This window comes from Caloenas nicobarica, chromosome 17, assembly GCF_036013445.1.
Source record: "Caloenas nicobarica isolate bCalNic1 chromosome 17, bCalNic1.hap1, whole genome shotgun sequence".
NCBI lineage: Eukaryota > Metazoa > Chordata > Aves > Columbiformes > Columbidae > Caloenas > Caloenas nicobarica.
In genome coordinates this window covers 4,389,764-4,412,900 of record NC_088261.1, presented here as the reverse complement: position 1 = coordinate 4,412,900, position 23,137 = coordinate 4,389,764, and the positions used below count along the sequence as shown (strand labels likewise).

The 23,137-nt window shown below is 44.3% G+C and overlaps 1 protein-coding gene across 1 annotated transcript in view; it reads left to right on the top strand.

Annotated features, from left to right (window-relative positions):
• Positions 1–9,491: 9,491 nt before the first annotated feature.
• TAOK1 (TAO kinase 1) overlaps positions 9,492–23,137 on the top strand; it is a 69,810-nt gene continuing 56,164 nt past the window's right edge. The window contains exon 1 of the mRNA XM_065647498.1: positions 9,492–9,625. The gene's annotated coding sequence lies outside the window, so the exon portion shown is untranslated. The remainder of the gene's footprint in view (positions 9,626–23,137) is intronic.

Below are 23,137 nucleotides of genomic sequence, written 5' to 3'. Positions count from 1 at the left end.
GTTGCAAAGAAAGATTTGATTTACAGAGCATCACTGTATTTCACTGGGTATTTCAGCGGAAGGAGCTACTTTAACTCATTTGGTCCCAGGCAAGCACTAATGTGTCCGTGTTCTATACGTTATGATTTTCATGCCAGTGAAATCAGCTGACCATTAACTAATATTTTATGGAAACTAAATGTTAATATGCAATATTTAACATATTACGTAAATTTCAGTTGGTTTAGTAAGAATGTAACATTTTAGCCAATAGGTGGAAATGGCACAGACAGAATAATACTGTTTAATATGACGTTATTTTAGCAGGACGGAACGGAACTGCCGCAGTTCAGATCAGACACAGAGACATGTCCAGCAGCAATATGTCAAGACCTGTTGGCTCAAAAAGGTCAATGAAGTGTTTTGCGTTTCAGTTTCTCCCAGAGCTATGCACAAAACCAATGCAGCAAGCGTTACATAGTGAAAATGTTTTGGTGAGATGAAAGGACACAGCAACATGTTGCATTCGTTCCCTGCTGAGCTTCAGCAGCCTTGCTCCGGGACACTGAGCCAGCAGGGTAAAAAAAAAAAACCACAGCAGGACAAGAGCACCTGACAGAACGGACAGAACTGATAATGTGTGAGCTCCTGTGCAGCAGGCCCATGCTCCTGCTAGCAGAGCTTTGCCAACGTAGGGAGTTACTGGTTTATCTTTCATCACCTGTCTAGATCCCTATATTTCATCTATTTTCACACAACTTATCTTGCTGTGAGAGCATTACCAGAATGGTCACTTGCCTCCACCAGTTATTTAATGAAGACATCATAACACCATCTCCACAATGCAGATATTTTACTAGTAAATATAAAGAAAACGCATTTTTCAATATTCCTACACCTGTTCTATTTCCTGGTATGGAAACGCCAGGCATACAGTAACAAATCAGAGGCAGCTCACCCCACAGACGTAGTCAGAGGTTGTCCACCAATTGTGTGGATCCAGACATACACATAACATGCAGGTGCAATTGTTCCAAATCTCCTCTAGGGAGTGCAGTTGTAAAGGAAGAAATGAAATCTGCAGCACACCCGCCAGCTGGTAATCGGTGACTCAGGATATTCAGGCAGTTACAAATGGTGTCTGTCCATCACCAGCTGAACACAGGGAGCAGCAATAAGGTTCGAGCCTGATCCAAGAGCGGGATTCTACTAGAACCCAAGGTATGCTTTAGTACGTGAAAGAGAAGTCTGTCAAGATACTGAAAATCAACATGTAAATCGAGCAGTGGGAGTTAAAATAGTGGATCAATCATTTAACCCAACACACCCATAGCTGAATGCAGTGTAGACGGCACCGCTACGGGGCTTCCATCTCTTGCCTGCTAGTATATCATGCTGCATATCCATCAGATCACCCAGGGAAGACATGCTCAGTCTCAACACATCATTTAGGCCCTGGCCTCTGTGCAAAGAACAGCAGAGACATTCATTTCTAGAACTAGCTGTGTTTTATATGTATGTGCACATCTCTGTGCTAGAAACTGGGCAGAGCCATCAAGTTATTTCACTCTGGAATTACAGCTAATCAGCTAGTGTCTGGCTGATCTTTGTGGTAAGGAATCATGGACAAAAAGGCATAAGGTTGCCTATTTCCTCCTTATAAATTGCATGCATGCCTCACCTTCCTTAAAGAAGCACCGGAACATAAAATGAAGCTGTTCAGAACAGGATCTTTGCCCCCACCACCAAACAAACAAAACCCCCAAAAACCTACAAACCCAGAAACACATGTTCCCAGTCTCAAGGAAAAAACAAAAAACAAACCAAAAAAACCCACAAAAAACCCCCAAACCAAAACAACCCCAAACCAACACCAAACAAAAACAACCACCAAAAAAACAGAAAATGCAGAAATCATAATACCGAGCATTTGAGGCAAAATGTAAGAGAACTAACTTGCCAGGTAAGAGTCTGAATAGGAGGAGCAGGTCTGCAGCAGGGACACAACTACATTCAGACAGGTTCCAGGTCCATCCCACAGCACAGGACACAGTGACTTCTGCAGTTACTGGCTGCTTTGTGACAAAGCAGCCCTGTTGCATTTCCTAAGGACCATCCCTTCATGTCACCAGGATGGCACACCTTTCAAAGCAGAGTGTCTTTCCGTCCTGTTATACCAGCCACTCTTGACTTTTCCAAGTACTACATAAGAAGCTGCTGTCACAATCATTAGGGGTTGCACAGTGATCCACTGAGGCAGAGATCTTTTGCAAGATTCTTGCTCTCTCACAGGCTCTGGGTTCCTCATCAGAGCCAGTGAGGAGCAGCAGATCTGAGGACAGCAGGTTTCAGAAGCCAAGATGCTACTTTTATGGATAAAGCTGCCAGGCTGGCACTGACAACTTTGCCACATACAGAAATAATCTATGGCAAAACAGGGACAGACAATCACATATCCTAAGGGCAGCAACTGGAGCAGTGGCCAGGGATTTTGCTTTCAGCCAGGTGTTCACGTGGCAGCAGGTACCTGTGGGACAACGCCAGCCTTGTGCTTTTAGAGACTAAAAGTTCCCTCTGTAGCAGGTGAGAGGATGGGAGCTTCTGCTGTGCCTGTTACTAGATGTGGGTTCTGCAATTCAAATGCCAGCAGCTGGCTCAGTTTAGACTGAGCAGCATTGCCAGTATCTGCCAGTGTGTAACAGCCCATGGGAAGGAGGTAGCAGCATTGAGCACAAGCTTCATGTTTACTCAGCAAGCACCAGCTGAAGAGAACCATCTGATTTCTAAACTCCTGGTGCCTCCCACTTTTTCTCTCATCATCACACTACATATCTAAGCTATACACATAAGGTACCACAAGCTAATTCACTGATCCACTCCCTTTGACAGCCCCTCTTGCTCTTTCCTCACCCATCTCCCTCAACCAGCATTCCAGAAGCCCTGTGCGCTGACATAGGAAAAAGATAAAAAGCCTTTAGAACCCGTGAGAAACAAAAAGGAACCATCAGCTATTTCTCACCCTTGCAAATAACAGTGTCTACTTCCTGACCCGTCCCGCCTACTCTTCAGTTTTCCCCACCAGCATTGATTTCTATTGCTGTCTTGAATAGTTACAGGTGCTTTTTAATAGAAGCATGGGAAAGGCAAAATTAGCATTAAGAGATCCTCAGAAATCTGTAGGAATATTTCTGGTGAGGGCACATCTGATTTCTTGGAACTCAGAACTTAATTCTCCACCTATTTAGGATTCCCACACTGGATTACAACCTGCCTTCACGTATGAGATGTTGGAGCTTTCAATGAGGTCACACCAGACACTGACAAGCACTGATCGGTGAGTCATGCTGCAGTAGCCAGAAATACTAGCAACAGATTTGTTAATCTGTATGCAGTCTAACTCTTTTTCTGGTCTAGAATCTTATTCAAGAGTGGAACACAATGTCTCAGAGATAGGGCACTGCAGAACTATTGAAGAGCAAGGCCATATCTTCACAACTCGTTCCTTGGGAGTATGTTTACAACAATGCAAAAGTGTGTTGCTTTACCTATAAAACAGAAGATGAAGATCCAGATTGGGTCAACAGCAGAGCTGTTTATTGCAGATCACTGGAAAAGCAGCCATGCTAATTAGGAATCTATGGGTTCTCAGCAAAGTTCCACCAACTCTTGCTCCAGCAGTTTAAATCATCACCTCCAGCAAGCTGCTCTTCTTGGGGCTACTGCTGTACCAGGTGTTCTGCACATCAGCAAATCTAGCACAAAGGCCAGTGTAGTAACAGGATTTTTGACTTGGATTTGAGATAAGACAAACCACCAGGGAAGCCTGTGGAGAAAGACTAGACCAGACAGCAGCAACATCCTGAACCACCACAGCAAAATTCAGTGGAGCTCGTCCATGACAGCTTTGGAAGTACGGCAAGAGTGACACAGAAAACCATGCAACAAGTGAGGTGTGGGGACCAAGTGCCTGACAGTGGGAAAAGTTTCTTCATTTTGGCCAAACTACTAGGCAGCCAGAAAGAGAATCAATGAGAAAAGGGAGAGGTAAAGTAAATCTAAAAGAAATTCTGTAGAGGGAGAACAAAGAAACAAGGTGCTGTTGTAGTCTAATCGCTATTAAGCTTCCTAAGTCAAGCAGAGAAATAATTATTTAAAATTTCTATTCAGAAGATAGCATGAGCAGCAAATGCCAGTAGAACAACTAACATAAGGTACCTTCTCTCAGAGAAAGAAAACCACCTAGAGATTGCATAACTATAATGAGTTTCCTCCCAGTTTCACATTATTAGTCACCTTTCACCCTTCTCTGCCAAAGGCCTCTTCTTACCCATCCTTCCAAGGACCATAGCCAAGACACAAGCTTTTCCTGTGCTGCTTCTTTCCATCAGTCACTCTCCAAGGTCAAGGCCTTCACAATACTGACCCTTGCTGCCCATTCCAGCTGTTTTGAACCAACTCCAGAGTAAAACCCTTTTCAGCGCTGCCGTGGGGAAAAGATCTGAGATACTCAAACAGACTCTCCTTATACTCAGTTGTCATGACCTGGAAAAACAGTTTTTGGACCAACACATTTGGACTTTGCTGTTAAAAGGGAGTCAAGAAAATCGTTATCTACAACTGTATTTAAGAGACACCCCATCACTCTGCTTATCTTTAAGCATCCCATCTGATTTATCAAAGTACAGTGCATCTTGTGCTGTATCAGTCACAACACATTATCCTGATATTGTGGAAGTACTTCATACATCTGTTCATTTAACACATATGTTATAAGCTATGTCTAAAAAAAGGCACCTGCAAAATGACAGTTTAATCAGCTCATTGTCATTCCCTGGCAGAGAAGGGTAAAAGAATTCCTGGGTGTCCCTGGGCAACATGGATTACGAAAGACCCCGAAAGCAATCAGAGAAAGCATACATCTGGCAAAAAGAGAATTTTTTTCAAGTTCTGAAAATATTTCAAAGCCAAACCATTACAGATATCCATTGAGGAGCCCTCTCCAGCAGAAGATGTGCCTACCCAGCGTCCCCTGGAAACCTGTTTGACACAGGTGGAAATGACCTACTGGCATTTGTTTGTAATTGCCCAGCATGGCAGTTGCTGAGGAAGGAAAAGCTGTTGAGTCACACTGCAAGCCACTTTTCCACTTTTGTCTGCTTGCCCAGAGGGTAGAGTGGGACAGTCAGAAGGCTGAAATTCTGTTTATGCCTCTGACACTGATTTCGCATCTGACCTTGGTAAGTACTACTTCTTGTGCCACAGTTTCCCCATTTCTTAATAGATAAAACCACTCCCTTGACTCATGGGACAATCACAAGTGCACAGCAAGGAATACATTTGTTTATCTAACAAAAGGTAAGAGAGAAGAGCAAAGTAGTATTATTGTTGTCATATAATATGAAAGTGGCTATGTAGTAACATTAGTATTGCTTCATTTTTGTCATTACAACATAAACTGTCAGAGGGATTGTCTGACATGGTATCTTAATCCCAGTGAATGCACTGAAGTGTTTACCTCATTGATACAAAACCAGATTACAACAATCTGGAGGACTCTACCTCGTTTATTTTGACCAGCCTTTCTCTAGAACACGTTTTTCCTGTATAACCTTGTAACCCATAATAATGGCCCGAACTACACTGTAGGAAAGAGGGCAGGTTTCACGAGCTAGTAAGAGCAAAACAATTCCTCGTTTGTGCATTTCACAACTATTCACACACTAAAACACAGAAAGTGCTTGTCTTTTTTGACAGAGAACACGCTGAAAGTTTGGTTCTACACTGCTACATCATACATACAAAGAACACGTTCTAAACCATCTCAGTGCCATGAAAGAATTAAAAACCCTCCATAATTTGGCTAAATAACATTCTGCTTCTAAGGAAACAAATTTCCTAAAAGAAAAGCGTTGACAACTGCAGTTCATAACCGCTATAATAATTAATAACCACATTTCATTGGTTCGAGTTCTACAATTTATTCTAAATTTTACAATTGTTCGCTTAAAAGAAGGCCAGATTAAAGCAGCAGGTGGACTGAAGGCTAAGGAAGGTGTGACTGTGATTATAACAGCTGCAACGCTGCCCTAATCACACTCTTATCTTTCTTATCTACTGGAAGTATTTATAAAGCAATGATTACTGTATTAGGCCCCATCACTGCTCTGAGTTAGTTCTGAACCAGCACCTTCGTGTTGCTGTAAGAAGTTTATGCTGCTAGAGGTGTTGTCATTCTGCTGAGACAGAAAGCCAAGCTTCTCATCACTTAAAGTCATTAAAAAAATAAACTATGACACTTCTTTAGAAGTAGGGGTGTTAACCCCAATGTCCTGGCCAAACTCCCAGCTTGAGTAATTACAGTGTGCCTTGAATAAATTCTTGCCACAGTTTCCGTTGGACATAGCATTGTTCTCTACTTCCTCTCCTACGATATTATGGAGTACTGATGTGTGCTCTTAAAGGCCCTGGCTACACTGGGAAGTCATATGGGTCTACCTCAGAACCAGCTCTGTGGCAGAACATTGGGAACGACATGTTGAAACCAGTTCTGCCTATTAGCTGAACGACCAGGCAATCTGTAATTTTTATTTATTGATGTTCTGGCACCTCCTTCAGACGGAATTAACTTAGGGTATAGCTATCTGATAGAAAAACTGGTGCAAATCCCACATGCAGACATACATAAACCTGTTAAATTCTTCTATGAATGACCTAAATTGCATCAAGAAATTAGCAAACTAAGCTAAACTAATGTAACGTTCTAGATGCCTACTATGATCATCAGAGAAGTCAGCAAGAGCATACCTAATAGCACAGGGCTAGAAAAGCATGCTAAAATGCACCTATTTAGTTTAGCTGGCGACAATAAACATTGTAGTTTTCATACTCTCTGTTCCTTCAGAATTTTGAGCTGGCATTTAATGGGTTAGTGCCATGGACCTCAATATCTGAAGCTTTTACTCTCATAATTCATGAAATTTAAAGGCAATTTGTCTGCAAAAAGTAGTACAAGATTAAGATTCAGAAGAACCTGATTCTTAATTCTGCCTTATGACACCCTGGGCAGATCATGCCCTCTTACTTCTCCATTTAGTTCTCCCATCATCAAAAGCAAACTATACCCAAAATTTGACAAAACAAGTATAAAACCACATTTATATTGATAGGCCATGCTGAGCAGATTTGTGTTAAACACCATTGTTCTAGCATTTGAAAACACAAATATTTACCTTGCAAGTATGTCCTTAATTTCCCCAGAAGCATGCTTCCAAACCCATATTATTTTAGAAGACAAAAGCTGTAGTTTCAGAAAGTAGATGGTTTTATTTTTGTGCCATTACAAAAATGCCTTTTAACTTGTCAAACGATACACTACAAATATTGTTGGCAGATGAATGAAACCAAGTTTCCAGCCATAGCTGCCAACTTCAAGGTTGAGATAATCAGATAAACCTTTAGTTTGCCTCTCCCAATACTTACAACAACATATGTTTGAAGTCATCCACATTTGTCTTTTCCTATTGCAATTTGAAAAGACTCAAGTATCAAACTATGCGTCAAGTTTGCAAAACTCTAGATGCGGTCCACAATTATTACAGCCAACCTTTGCTCTCAACATTCCTTTGGTTTCCCCATTCCAGGTTAAACAAGCCCCAGTAGCTCTGCTTGTCTGAAGGTAAATGCAAAGTTTACATAAATAGCATCCAGCTTCATCCTCAATGCCTACTGGATACAAAACCTTCTTACGATGCAAAATATCCATTAGTTTATAGGAAAATAGGATGGAAGTTTGTTTCATTTGTTTTATTGCAGCAGTATCAGCAATACTGGATTTATAGAATTGTACTATTTCATATTGGGGACACCTCAAAACTGTCAATATTTGCAGGGTACTTTATAACCAAGAACACTGTCCCTTCAGGTATAATCTTGAATTTAAAAGTGGAAGCAATCTCTACAAACACACCTTTCACAAACTTTGTGTCTTATGTAGCTGTTTCTGTTAATTTATTATCAGGATGCCGGTACCAATTGTTATTTTGATGATTCCTTGCCCCCATACTTCTGAAAGGGAAAGCAACTATAAACACAAGGGAGACTGACCTCAGTGATTTCCTCTGTTCAGACAGGAGCACAATGCACTTCAACACCATGACAAGAAGAGGTGGGCTGCTTAGAATTCCTCCAGCTGTAATCTGTAGTAAAAACAAATAAACAAATACATGACTACAAGATGCAATAATTAATCCCCACATGGAGCCAACATTACCTCTAATTCATAGATAAAGACACCAAAGCACACAAAAGTTCAACAACCCACCAAGTTCAAAACCCACCAGCGAGAGCCAAGACTACAGCTCAAGAGGCCATGTGCTTGACCTGTGAGATTTTTTTCCCCCCCCCGCCTCTTCTGGCAATAAACTGGATACAGTTTGGCCAAGCGCAGACATTCTGAACTGCACCCATTTGGTCAGGCCAGTTGCACAAGCGCTAGCACACACGGACACCTACCACCTCAGACACCTACCACCTCAGACACCTACCACCTCAGACACCTACCACCTCAGACACCTACCACCTCCTGGGGTCACCGCCCGGAGCTGAGCTGCTCCCAGCCAGCAAGGCGGCTCCATCCACAGCCCCCGCCGGCCTGGCCCAAACCCACCCTCTCCGCCACACCTGCCCCCAGGCCTCTCTCCTGCCATCATTCTTCATCTCGCTGCCCGTGTCCAGGCCCCACCTGCCACGTCCCCAAGCTCTCCTCCCCCCCATTCCTCCCCAGAGCCCCCAGCTAAGCTTCCCCACGCCTTTCCTCAGTTTCCCCATTCCCCCTCAAGCCTCCCGCCCCCAGCAGCCGTGCTGGGCTCTTGTGGCCTCAGCAGCACCCCCCAACCATCTTCTCCCCCAGGCCTCTCTGGCTCCCCCAAACCCTCTCCCTCACACTCCCCTCTCTGTATCTCTCACGGCCCCTCCCGGTTCCCTCCTCGCCCTCAGAGCCCCCTGGCCCGAACTACCCCCCGCATCGCCCTGGCCGTGCCCCGCAATCCGCCCCTCACGCCAACGCCTCTCACAGCCCCTCTCAGCCCGGCCGCCCCACAACTGCCCCCCGGCCGCCCCCTCACGGCCCCGCCTTCCCCAACTGCCGCCTCCCGCGGTGCCGGGGGGGGGAAGAGGGCGGCGAAGTCTCGCGAGAGGGGCGGGCGGGGGCCGCTGGCTGCGGGCAGCGCGGAGCGGCGGCGGCGGAGCGAGCCGGAGCCCGGGCGGCGCTGAGGGGAGGCGGCAGGCAGGCAGGCAGCCATCCCGGCGCGGTGCGGCCCGGCCGAGGGACCCGCTCCGCCGCGGCAGGCACGGCCGGCGCCGCCCGCCCTCCCGCACGCCGTGCCCCCGCGGCGCGGCGCGGCCTGGCCGCGGCTCGGCGAGCGGGGCCCAGGCGGCGGCGGCTGGGCGCTCCGCCGCGCCTGCCCTGCCATCTTAGGTGCCGTGCCCCGCCGCCTTTGTGCCCGCCGCGCCCGGGCACCCGCGGGGGCCGGGCCCGACGCCCCTCCGGGGGCGCCTCCCCCCGCGGGGCCGCCGCCCCTTGCCCCGCTCCTCCTCCTCGTCCTCCGCGGGGGGCCGACCGGCGCTCCCAGCCCGGCTGCGGCGGAGGGTAAGGCGGGCATCGCGGCGGGGGGCTCGGCCGGGGCGGGTCGGCGGCGGGGGCGCCCCCGGGAGCGGTGAGGGAGAGGAAGGCGGGGGGGGGGGAGCGGCCCGGTGGGGCCGGCGCCTCCCCCGCCGCGCTCTGCGGCAGTGCCGCAGGACTCGGGGCTGCCGCCTCCCTCGGCCCCGGCGGCGGGCGCTGAGCACCGGCGGGGGAGCGGGAGGCGAAATGGCGCTTCCCTCGGAGGGGCGGCCGCGGCCGGCGGGGTGTTCCCCGCGGCCGGCGCTGTCAGGGGCCGCCAGAGGCCTAGGGCCGGGGCCGGGCTCCGGCTCCCCCCGGCCAGGCGTGCCCTGCGCTTCGGGCCCTTTTTGTCTGCGCGGCTGCGGGGGCTTCGGCGGCCGAGCCCGGAGCCCCCGAGGGGCTGGGGGTCCCTCTGAGACCGCCGCGGATTCCTGCCCTCTTTTTTTTTTTTTTTTTTATTCCCCCCCCGCTTTTTTTTCCCTCCTCCCCCCGAGCTCTCTTCCCTACCCCTCGCTTCTCCCCAAGTGGTGAGTTTTCAGTGTAAATACCATTTTTATGCGGTGCTGGTGTGGGATTTGGATGAAAGTGACCTATTTTAAAGACCTTTTTTTTTTTTTTTTTATTGCATCCCCTCAGCAATGCATGTGGCGGCCGATTCCGTTAGCCACATAGCGTTTCCCAACCATTTTAATTTGTCAGATTAAAACATCTCATGGAGGCTAGATCTCTGTAACCCGCGTGTGGGCTTGTCTTTAGAAATATCGTTCAGCCTGCTTTGCTGCAAGCAGCTTTGGAGCATTAGGGTTCACCTTTGTCACTGTGAAAGCAGAAATAAATATAAACGCAATACCTGGGTGCTGTAATGTGCAGTTGTACCATTGTGTTGGGCGCGGTACAAGAAATGAGGGGGGGGGGAACCAAGGATTAAAATGGTTGTTGTCGAATGTAGATCTTTATATGTCTTAGGAAAGATGACAGAACGGTATTAGCCTTGAGGACTTGCATGTATTTTCTTTAGAAAAATGCATCGTGTTTACCGTGCTTGTCTCCGCTGCTTATCATGGTATGGAATATTTCATTAGGTGGCATTTTAGTGGCCAAGTTGGTTAAATAGCAGTTGCATTAGCTAGTTGAACAAATTGTGTCCTTCATCTTTGGCTATTGCATTTTGAGAGCCCTTACAGCAGTGCGTCCATGCATGCCAAAGGCGGATTAATAAGATGTTACCTAAAGGTTTGGATGTTATTGATTCTTTACTATTAATGCTATTTATAGTGCATTTGAGATGGCTCTTGTTTTGTGTATTTGGATAAAGGTTATCAGTTTGGAATGCTTCAAATGAAATGTTCCCAAAATACCATCCCTAATGCTATGTGTATATATATATTGTTGGTTAGTATAGTTCAGATCTTCAGTGTCTGAAAAAAGCTTTAGTAGAGAGCACATCATAATAGTGAAAACATGGTGGAAAACTGTGATATATTTTGACACAAGTGAAGGTTTGTTTTCATATTTCAGGATTACAGAATAACAACTTCTGTTGCAATAAACATGATTTTAGATACGTTTTTCTTGCAACTACTTGGAGCCTACATTTTCCTTGCCTTTGTGTCTGTTCATAGTGAGTGTGTCATAGTTTTTGCTACTTATGTCCAAGGGCAAACCTAATCAACGATTGGTTCGAGCCTTCATATTAGATTCTCCACAACATTGGCCTAGTTCTGACTGGTGCGTTTGCCATTTTTAGGACTCCTCTTCCTTTTATCTGTAGCCTCAAATACATTGATAAACTTGAACCTTAATTTGTCCTTTGAACTTGAGAGAATGTTTTTCTCCCCTGTTAAGAATGTCTAACTGAAGAGAAAGTAGTTCTGGTAGAAGAGCTTAAATTAAATTTAATCCTGTTGAAAAACAACTGCCTGAAGTAAAAACTCCTTGGATAGTTTGAGATTTTTTTTCTTTTTAACTAGGCTGAAATTAAGTGCTGCATGTAGAGGACCAGATGTTGGCGTTAAAATTATGTACGGATAAGGTGACTTAGGCCTCATGTTAGGCTATGGGAAAAAGTTATTTATCAAATGTCCTTCCATTATAATCTGGTGTAAACTAAGCTGGAGAATTTTAAATGTTTACTTCCATCTAAATAACATTTCCATTTGTACAGCTTTCATCTTTGCTTATCCATTATAATTCATCAGTTTTTCTCACCAGAATAACATATTTTTAATGAGTTGTAAGACAAGCTCAGTTTTTATGCTTGGTGAGATACATTAGAAGAGAAGCAAATATCACACTAATAATTACATCTTCAGATGTATCCTCATAGTGGATTTCCTGCAATGAGGATGTTTTGTAGAGAACAATAGATATGGGAGTGAATTCAGAGATTTGTTTTAAAGATGTTGTAGGTGGCTGACACTGGTAGGGAGTTCCACTTTGACACAACCCTCACACACTCAACAGGAGCATTAGGTGGTTTCCAGGTACTTTTTTTCAGGTGCTAATTCTCTTTCTAGCAAAGATAGACTGGATGTCTTGCTGCTGTTGTCTCTCCTCTCTCTCTTCTGCAAGGATATACTTCTGACCCAACAGAGTAGAGACTACAGTCATGCGCCTCATATGAGTTTGACAGTATAGACGTTCTGTCAAATAAAATGTTTAGGGTTGGTCTGACGATCTGTGATCCAGAAGTGGTAAGGAAGTTATGATAAATATCACTTGTCTTATTCTGTTCTCAGTGTATTTTGGAGACACTTGCGTAATCACGAAGATCCTATCTTAGAAATGTTTTATGTTGTGTTTCTGTTCATATTAAAATCATGTAAATAACATAGTGTTATGTTGAAGTGCACACTGGAAACCATAAAAATCTTTGGTATTACCAGTGGCGACCCAGGCTCTTGTCTTTGGAATTACAGAGCTTATGGGTGGCCCTTACATTTTTTCTGTTCAATTATGCTGTAGAACATGAAGATTTTTAGTTTTATTTGCTTTTGTGAACCTGGACAAAGGGAAGAGCTTAACTTCAACTCCGACCTAGAACCACGTCTGAATTAGAAAGTGACCCTGGGTCTAACAGGGTTTGGTTAAGGGTGGCACAGTGTCCTCCCTCAGTGAACCGTGTTTGGGACAAGCTCGCCTATAGCAGGACAGAGAGGCCCGACTTGGTATGTTCTGGGACTGGCGGCTGTCCTTTCTTTTATGGCTCCTGAATGTGTCTTACTCATCTCCACAAGCTGCTCATTCCTGACCGACATGACGCAGGACGAAACCCCGAGCTGTGTGGTCTGGTGCTTGCTGGCGAGTTCCTCTTGCGCTAGAAGCTGATTTGGGTGCGTGGTCCCATCCTCCACCTGCTTTTCCGTCTATGTCATTCCTGTGCTGAGCCACACCAGCAGAAAGCAAAATATAAGGAAAAACGCGAAGAGTTTTGTGCCAGGCTGGTGACCTGAAAGGACTCAGAGACAGCACGAGGGCCTGGGCAGCCACCAATTCCATTATTTTGTGCTGCCGTGGAACTGCAGCTTCTTCAAAGAGAAATGGAGACAGAGGTGGTCGGTGACACCTTTTCCTAAACTTGTAGCAGTTGGGTTTCAAGATTCCTTGTTTTCATTGTTCTTTGACATACTGAGGGGTTGCTCATCACAAATTGATTCTGTGTGGAGAAGACTCTAGAAGAAATCCAATGGATAAAGTGGTCAGAAAACCACTAATCCCCTCATGTGGAGCTCCAGAGGGAGCTCAGCTGTGCAGAGCTGCGGACCGGAGTCCTTCCTGTGAAAGCAGAACTTGAAATACAAAAACATGAAATCAGAGGTGAAGTGCAAAGTGTCTGAGGGGAGAAAAGTGTGCACAAAACAAGGGGAAAGGATGGAGAGCTGCTTAAAAGCATAGTTGGCTTTTAGACACTGTATTCCCCCCTCCTTGTCTAAGTGCCCATTTACAGTACAAAACATGGAGGAAGACGAACTCTCCAAAGGTCTTTAGAAACACAATGGACATTAGAGAAGACAATGGTGCTCCAGAAGTGGTTTTTAAACAAATATTTGGTGATCATTGGAATGACAGTATTTTTTTAATTACCAAAGGGAAGCTATTGAGAACTTCTAATACTTTGTGAGAAACTAAAGCGTTGTACTCTTGACAATTTTTTTTTTTGTTTTTTTTACATCCTGCCAAATCTTGTTTTCTTTGCCGGAAGAAAAGGCAAGGTAGCCACTGTAAACCTAGCATGAAATAGCAAAAGCAGCAATAAGTTTTGTTTAAACAGAAAAGTTTCTCCAGTTTAATCAGAGCTTGCGGAGCCCAGCTACGCAGAATTAGTTACGCACCTACGTTGTAGCCTGGAGATGAGGTTTTTCCCTCTCTTAGCGGTCCGGTGAGGACAGCCCAACGCGAGTTACAGTGATGATGACTTCTTAATAGGAGTGGACAGTAGCTAATAGTTTTGCCTGCTATATTGCTTGGCTAGAAACAGTTTTGATTTTTCTCTAGAGGTCAGGATGGGGTGACAGCATGAGATTTACATATTGAGTATTGTCCTTAGAATGGAAAAGGCTAGAAATGTTTTGTTTTGGGGAAAACTTAGATCTTGAGGAAAGAAGTAAAAATCACGGAACTCTAAAGCTGGCAGGCTCTGCATTTTTCTGTGCCTGTGGTCTTCCACTGACCCTTATTACAGTCCTGGCTACAGCCATGCAAATGTTTTCTTTAGAGTGAGATGTAATTTTATAAAAACAGTTTTCTCCTACGCGCATCAAGTGTAGCATGTTTACAGGACAGCCTTCTATCCAAATGGGGCTGAATGATGCCTGTGAACTTGGTTTGAAGCTTTCGCTGCATGTCAGTGATGTCAAGGCATGTTGGAAAAGTAAATTTTGATGTTTCCTGTTAATCTCGGAGATTCTTGCTTATAGCTTTCAGACTGAAAGCCAACATATACCTAAATTCTTAAAATATGTGAATAAAGTTGCTTTCAGCCTTTCGCTTAGTTCAGATAAACTTCAGATCCCCCTTTTTTTCTGCCCCCCCTGCCCCGTTCAGTCCGCTGCAATTCACTGAGCATCAGTAGACTTGGTTTTTGAGGGGTTAGATCCTTTAGTTCTCGTTGCATCACTGGTTCAGCTTCAGTTCATTCTGATCTGGCTGATTCCTAACCTGTGGAAAGCTTTGGGATCCAGGAGCATGGGAAAGTGGAATATGTGAATGCAAGTATGTTGAAAGGGTAGGGAACATTTCTTGTAGCAGTTTTTGGCTTGTTCCCCATCCATGTGTTCAGTCAGTTTTCCAAGCATCCAGCAATCCTTCCTCTTCCCTGACAAACCGCTGCTCAAAGGCAATAACAGATCCATGAGCCTGTTCCCAGAGAATTGTTGTATTGGGATTTCTTGGAAAGAATCGCATGCGGTATTGCACGTGTTTGTTATTTTTGCCTCCCTCCCCTTAATATGCAATTCTTACTGCCCGCCTCAGTCCCCTTTTAATTGGTGCCTGTCACTCCCTCCCCGAGCCGAGGAGATGAGAAGAGAGGTTATTTTTGCTAAAGCGGTTTCTCAAATAGGCCATGAGTAGACAGTAAGTAGTGCAGTAACTTTCTCCATGGGAAACCATCAGTTATTAGGATTTCTCAAGCTGTGACCCAGTGGTAGTGCAACATGTTTCTTCTTCAGTTCTGGCTCGCAGTTGTCACTAGCACCAGCTCCTCCCAGTTCCCGCTTCCTTGTAACCCAACTTGAATAAAGATCACGGGATTTCAATGTGCTTTGCTGCTGCTGCTCTGGATGTTTGGGTCAGCTCTGTTCCCCCCAAACTGTACGCCGTGAGCTTTGCTTTTTGGCTTTGCCTGTTCCAAAGAACAGTTGACAGTTGTTAAAATCAGTTCTGGGCCAGCCATTATTTGATGCAATTAAACTGTGTTAAATATGTTCCAGAACTGTTTCTTGGCCTAGATAGCAAACTAGTTAAATGCTGGGTGTGAAATCTATTTGTGTATGATGTGGCCCTGTGCCCCAGGTGAGCTCTGCAAAGGTCACAAGGAGCACAGCATCTGTGCACAGCACCTGATCATCTGCCTCTAAATCCACCACCCCACTGTATTTCGGTGGCCTTTTTTATTACTCTTTGCACCTTGAAGTCTTGTCTTGAGAATTATGTACCAGACTAACTGTAGTAATGTGGTTTCACCACCCGTAAAGACTTAACTGTGTTGCAGTGATATGATTTTCCCTGGCATCAACTGAACTGGTACAAACCCCACTTTATGCTTGCTCAGTGTATCCTAGTATGTCGGCAGGCTCCTAGATTGAGGTTTTTATGAACGTTTTCAATTTTAATTATAAAAGAGGGTAACCTAGGCCTTCACAAAATTCTGTGTTGGCTTTCAGAAGCACGTATCAAAGTTGGGAAGGAAATAACGATACACTTCAGAGGCAGTGCCTTACTAAGAATGCCAAGCTCCATTTTTATTATGGGTTGCTTGCCATACAGGCAAACCCTGAACTCTTACCTGGGTTTTTGGCTTAATTTTTCTTCTTCCCTTTCCACACAAACCCCCCTCTAACCCATGCTTTGAAGTATTTTAAACTAGGTTAGTCGCTGGCTGGAGGTGTGTGGTAGAACCTCCTGTTAATTCTTGCTGGGACCTGCCCGTTCTGCAGCAAGAATGCAGGCGAACCCATCTGAATGCTGATCATCTGTTATTTGTGGAGGATTATTTTCCCTTCATTTGACACAATACATGGGCAGAAGAATCCCAGAACATCTCCATTCCAAAAGCCACACCAAGCGCCCAGAGCCCTGGAGGAAAGGGGCTTCCTGAGGATGCTCGGTCTGAGTTTAGCTGATCGCATGACAATCGCTGCAGAGGTTTCCCCCTCCCGCTATCAGAAGGTGTTGCTGTGGGCCACTAGCTCAGAAGTTGACCACATTCTTACCAGATGAACCTACACAGCAGTCCTGAACTGACCAGAGTCTGCAAAATTTCACTCTGTTGCTGCCTGGGAAGGCAAAGTGCGGAGTCCCAAACACGAAAATAAGCTGTGCTTAAGGAGAGGTCTATACTCATGCTTTTTATCCAAAATAAAATGTTATGGAAAGAAGCAAGTTCTCATCCTCACCATTACTTTCCATTTCATTGCAATACTGACATTTTAAATTTGTTCGCAAAAACAAGATTGGGCAAAAGATTTGTTCCTGATTTGACAATAACAAGCAAAGTGCTTTGGATACTAGACTAGCATGAAAATAGTTTACTTATAAAGAACGTGTTTTACCTTCAGTAGCTCACAATTAGTCAAAAGAATGTAAAGAACTTTTAAATAATTATTTATTGAAAGCTATTTGTCATGGAGTTTTTGATGCACACTGTTTTTTTTTAAAAAATATTTTTGAAAAGTCCCTACACTTTCCAAAATATTTTAATGGTAGGTGCTTTTTCTTAAATATCCCCTGTGTCTTGAAAATATTAATTCACGCGTTATTTTAAGTATCTTGTATTTTCCTGTCTTGTGGGAATTGGTGATTGTGGGTGACTCTGCCGTTTGACCATCACTTGGGGCTCTGGACTCTTCCCACAGTGGCTGGTCCAGTACCAGGGTCTGTGATCCTCATTTGAATAGTCTTCCCATCACACTCTCTGGTATTGAAAACTAATTACTTTAGTGACTAGAAATCAGTATAATCACTGTGCTTTTTGTAGGTATTACAAATATTTTAATGTTTAAATAGCAATAGCTGTCATTAATATTAATATGATGAGAAATAAAATATTAATACACAAATAGAAATTTAAGTAAGCTGTAACACAGAAATATTATCTTACATATGTGATGTTTTTATACTTTTCTCTGAGTTGGCAGCATAATAATAGTAATTCCCAGTTCTTAATTTCATCCATAAAGCTCAAGGTATTTTAAACGAATGATGGATGCGTATTTATTTTTCACATTTACAAGGTGGAGATGCTGAAGTGCAGGTGGAGTGAGTGATTTGCCGAGTGTAGCTGGTGACACAGGTAGAAGAATTTGTCCCCCAGGTCCCCAGTTAGTGTCTGACCGCGGGACCGCGGTACCTCCTGGGCTGGGAAGTGGAGGAGATGCTGCATTTTCTGTGTGCGGATGGAACAGCACAGGCCTCCGCGTTTGGCAGCACCACCGTCCCAGATCTCGTCCTGAAAGTCTGGCTGCCCTACTAATAATGCAGGGGATTTTTTTGGTCGTTGCTTCATCATATGAGCACTATGTAGATTTTTCTTATCGTAATGGTAATTTAGTGCTGTTCATGAATCAGCTGGCTAAATCTTGAAATTTGTAATATATGTGACTATGATGTGACTTGGTGCCTGACTTTTTTTTGGTTTTTATTTTTCAAAATAAATCTGAAAGGGGCCTTTAATGCATCGCAGGCCAATCCTTTAACCTGATGAACAACAAACTTAAGTATTTTCATTTGGGAATCAGTCATGTGCAAGGATAACTAGGGACTGCTCTCCTAAGTAAAAATAATTGCAAGACTTGGGAATTGTCTGGACATCCTTATGGAGATCCGTGGACGCAGAGAGTATTGTTTTATCCTGTTTGTGCAGCCCCTACTACAGCTGCATCTCACATCTTCTTAGGGTCTGGTTACTGTGTGATGCAAACACACGCGGCTGTTTTCTGTGAAAAGCTGAATGTGTTCTCATGGGCACACAGGGAGGGAAGAGCTTCGATCCCCCGTCCCTGTCAGGGATCTGTGAGCGGTGCTGAACGAGCCATTGCTCAGCTCCTCACGAGTAAATTCCATCTAGATTCTACCTTAACAGTCTCTGCAGAGAAGTTTGCAGTGTCAATATTCATTTAAAGCACATTTATGCAGTAAAATTGCTAGGGCTCATTTGGAAATAATAAAACTAAGGTTTTTGTTGCTTCGGTCATGTTATTTTTGAACTAGAATAACCCCAAAAGCATAAAAACTTTGAGTCCCTGTGTGGAAGTGCTCTATATTTTGGAACCTTGGTTTTCTGAGGGATCTTTATTCAATGTTGCCACAGCCATGGAGTATGAAATTTAGCAAGTTTTCTCCAAGATCTGCTTTCGGCTTTGGAACTTATGCTACCCGTGCCGGTTTGAAATAGTTTGTACCTGTTTATCATGTGCATTGCAAAATCTACCTGCCTATTTACATAGGTGTTGGGGAAACAAGGATGATAGGAACTAGGATGAGTGGTACGAGCAGCATGAGTGGAAGGAGAGGATGGTGTGAGTTGTGATTCTACTTGTCTGCTTATTTTCTGGTTTGGAGGCATCGAGCACCTGCTGATTTAGGGGTTTTCTGTATGTGAGTTCATGCTCGTGATTAGCATTTCTAAGGACGTGACACATACGGTCTCACCACTAAAATACCTTCTGTACATACATAAACAGAAAATTAGAGAGATGGTCACTGTCCGTCTGTCCTGACTGGTCTCCAGAGTGATCCCAGCAGGACTCTGCACGCTGCACTGGGCCTGCATGATGCCACAGATCTTGGACTTCAAACTTAAGAGTAAAATTCCTTCTCCAAGTAGAGTCACCACCTCCTTTTGATGCTTCCCTAATGGCAGTTGCATGTCTCATTTTCTTTCTTGTTAGTCATCGTGGCAGGAGATTGAGATATTTAGATAGCATATTCCAGTGTCTTACTGTTTCACTGTTGAAAGTCTTAAAGTCAAACTCTAGAGAAAACTTCAGCTGCTTCACAGAAATCTGTAATTGCATTTTATCTGAAATCAACTATTTGTTACACCGGAATTTCTCAAGGTAGATGATGAATAGTAGTAACAGGACTTGGGAGGTGGGAGAGATCCTGGACAATGGCATCTTTTAAAAAATCTTTTTCTGGACAAGATCTGAGAACGATACCTGGTTAGTTGATGTTATTGTTGGAGCGTTGTCCCTAAGTTAATAGCGAGGCTATGTTTGTTTTGCTGCTTTGAGTAATTATTAGTGTTCTGTCTGAATTGAGCAGGCTGCTAATACTGATTAGCTTGTGCATAAGATAGAGACGGCAATCTCCTTAATTTTGTATTTAATTCCTAAAAAATCGCAGCAAAGAGCTATCAAATTATTTGTCACCATTGTGCTGTTCAGTAGCTATCAGTGGAACCATGTGACACTGGCTATTTAATATCTTCCCCTTCCATAATTCTCCTTTTTTATATTTTTTTTTTTTAAATTTCTTTGCTGGTTTTTGTCATTACTGTTTGAAATTAAGTCATAAATTGTTAGGAGCAAGAAAAACATTCTTGTACCATCTAGTTTGGTGTCTTGAATCCCCAAGAAGCATCCTGGAGATTTGCTTCCAAGCTTTTGCACCTATTTCTCACTCAAAACCTCTGATTTCTGAGCTTGCCAGTCATGTCAATCTGTTGAGTTCAGGTATCACATGAAGGGTAAATCTCCTTGTGACATGGAGCAGTCAGTTCACGTGCTCTGGCATGGGCCTCGCCTGAGTTTTAATGAACACAGACAAGGTACGAATGCCTCTTTGCTGCAAAAGGCGTTTTTATCCCTCTGCAGGTGCTGCCGTCTCCGTGCACACGCACCTCCCGCTCCTCTGTCTCTGCTGTAGCGCATGCGCTTGCTCTGCCAGAAAGATGCTGCTTAGAATGCTTCCCTCATATGGAAGAAATAACTTTATAAAGCCTCGAAGTAAGAGTATTTTCCAATTTACAGCGACTTAAACATGCTATGCTCTGCTTTGTTTCATCATGGGAAAAGCCACTTGCTTGTGTAACTCAAAAGCAATAATAAAACAGGCATAAACAAGCACAAAACGTAGCATTCAGGTTATCTTTATAGGCAGACAGTAACTACACACCTTTTAACTGATTCTGCCTGGCCTGGAATGCGTCAGGACCATCGCCATCCCCATCTGGATGTGCTGCTCTCTGGGCTAGGGATCTGACTTGGATATTCGTTTGCCCTTGGTCACGTTGAGTTTTGAGTTGTCCAGAAGCAGAGCTGTCGTTGTGGTGGAGGGAAAGCCGCTTCCCTCCCGTTTGGGGGTTTTTTGGGAGGTGTGATATCATCATTCTGCGAGGTCTGTGCCGCCGCCGCGTCCTCCGGGAAAACAAAACAGGGGGACGAGACCTGAATGTCAAATGCGAAAAAACAAACAGATCTGATTCTTCCTCTCCCCCCTCCCACTTTTTCTTTGAAAGGGGCTTTCAAGCTGACTTTATACAACAGGAATTAGCTTAATAGAAAAAAAGAGAGCGAGAAAAGCACAGATATTTCTTGTCAGTTCTTACTATCCAGTTCTCAAAAATAACTACTTCTTGCCTTGCTGGATTTGATGCATATTATGTGCCAGATGCAAATATATGGACATTCTGTATATACTGAAGTCCTCCTTGCTTCAGGGATCTTTTTTAATGTAACCTTTCTCTGCTTTTTACCATTTTGGAGATATTTGAATAAGCACTGCACGGTGACTTCTTGTCACACCTGCGTTTGTTTCTACCAGAGAACTGTCCCGTCTGCCTCAGATGTTTGTGCAAATCCCATGGCAGTACCAGCAGCAGCTTTCCACCCTGGCCAGGGGCAGAGGAGCAGCCAAAACCAATTGCAGGACTGATAGAACCAGGCTGGTTTTTTTTTTTTTTTTTTGGTTCAAGCCTGCGAAATTTAATATAAACGCGTATCCGAGTTCTTCCTTCTTTCTGGGAGCCCTTTTGTGGCCCAGCAGCTTTCACGCAGGTTATTTGCTGTACTAAGCAACACGGCCCATATAAACACGGACAGGTTTATTAATTTTCAGGCTGGAGCTTTAGATGTTCCCTCACTCAAAATGACTTTGCAAAATACTCTGCAGAGAGGTGTTTTTAGGTATTTGGAGACTATAAACTGAGAACTGGTTGTGAGAGGAGAGGTTGGTGGTCTAGATGTAGTAAGAACTTCAGCGCAACGAGCAACACTGGAGCTGATACTCTTTGCCCCGTTGTGTTCAGGAACCCTAATGACATCTTGGTCGCTCTTTATAGCTCGTGTCCAAAAAGTAAATAGTGTTTTCTGGCAGGGCATGTTGAGTAGCTCCCTGTCCAGCTGGGCTGTGTGGCTAATCTGCATGCACGATGAGGGAGCAGTTCTCACTTTTTGCTGGTTGCTTGTTAGGGCGGTATCTGCCCAAGGTATCAGGAGGTTGTCCTACTTTCCTAGCGCAAAAATCCAAGATCCTTAAAAACTATTAAATGGACACCTGACTTTCCCTTTGTTCATTAGCCAACAGAAGCAGTCAGCAAATAGATTTTAGTTTAGTAAAGGAAATGTTGCTAGAAACTTTACTGGTTTAGTTTTTTAATTATTATTATTATTCATCTGTTCCTACTGACAAACAAAAGGTGTAATCCATTATTCCAGGCTGCTGAAAAAGAGGCTTCGAATTGCCAGGTATGAAATTATGCTGCTTGTTCAGTTACCAGTAGGAAACGGCATGTGAGATGTTTCAGAACCTACAAAGGAGAAAGTTCTTTGTACGCGTGAATTTAGTATTCACAAAAGGTGTCAGATTGACAGCCTTGGGAGATTGTGGAGATTGGAATTCTATTTATCCCTAGAGTAGGTGCAGTGCAGACTGCGATAGTGCAAACATTTCCTGTATTATTCTGCTGTTCCACCCTCCCAGTGCCCTTCCCAGCAGCTTCTAGGGGCGAGTGTCTCCTCCTTTCTCTGGGCCCCTTCAAATAGTTGGCTACCAAAAGGATGTGAGGGTGGGTATTTTTGTGAGTGGTGTGGGTACTTGTCTCCCGAAATCTAAACAGATGTGAAAGGAATTTGATAACATCTGCCTGTAAACAGGCACTGGAGCAGAGGCAGCCTTCAGCCCCCGCGTGTGTGCAGACTGGGACCAGTGGTCATAATTCTGTTATTCACTGACTTATCCGTTCTTCTGCAAAGGTTTAACACTCTGTCTAGGGATAATTGTAATTCTGTTGAGATAGAAGATAATAAAATAGGTAAATAATACTGTTCCTTATTTTAATAGGCTAGGCACTGGGTGAAGCTTGAAAAAGAAACGCAGACCCTGTGTATTTAGTGGTTGGCATAAGAACTGGGCCGTCAGACCTTTCTGTTCTTGCTGTGAACGTGTGTGGTCACCTCTTAGTCACATAGTTTACATGTTTGTAAGGTAAGAGTGTTTACTGCAGCTCTACCAAGTGCTCAGCAAATGCCAGTGCTTTCTAAGCCTTGGTAATGAACGTGTAGGTCAGATGAGACATTGTGAGTTTTGGCACGTGAATAACGTCCTCTTAGGAGAGCGTAGTGAAAACGAAAAAAAAAAGGAGGGGAGATGGGGTACCATCTCTAGTGACCAGGCCTCTGGTCTTTCCACGCTTTTCCAGACCCAGCGTAAGACCTCAGAAATGGCAAAGACCCTGTGAATGGAGCCGTTGCCGGTGTGGTTTCCATCCTGGGGAGCTGACGGGTTGGTCCCGCAGAGCCGTCCTCGCTCCGCAGGCTGCGAGACCAGCGGCCGGAGCCG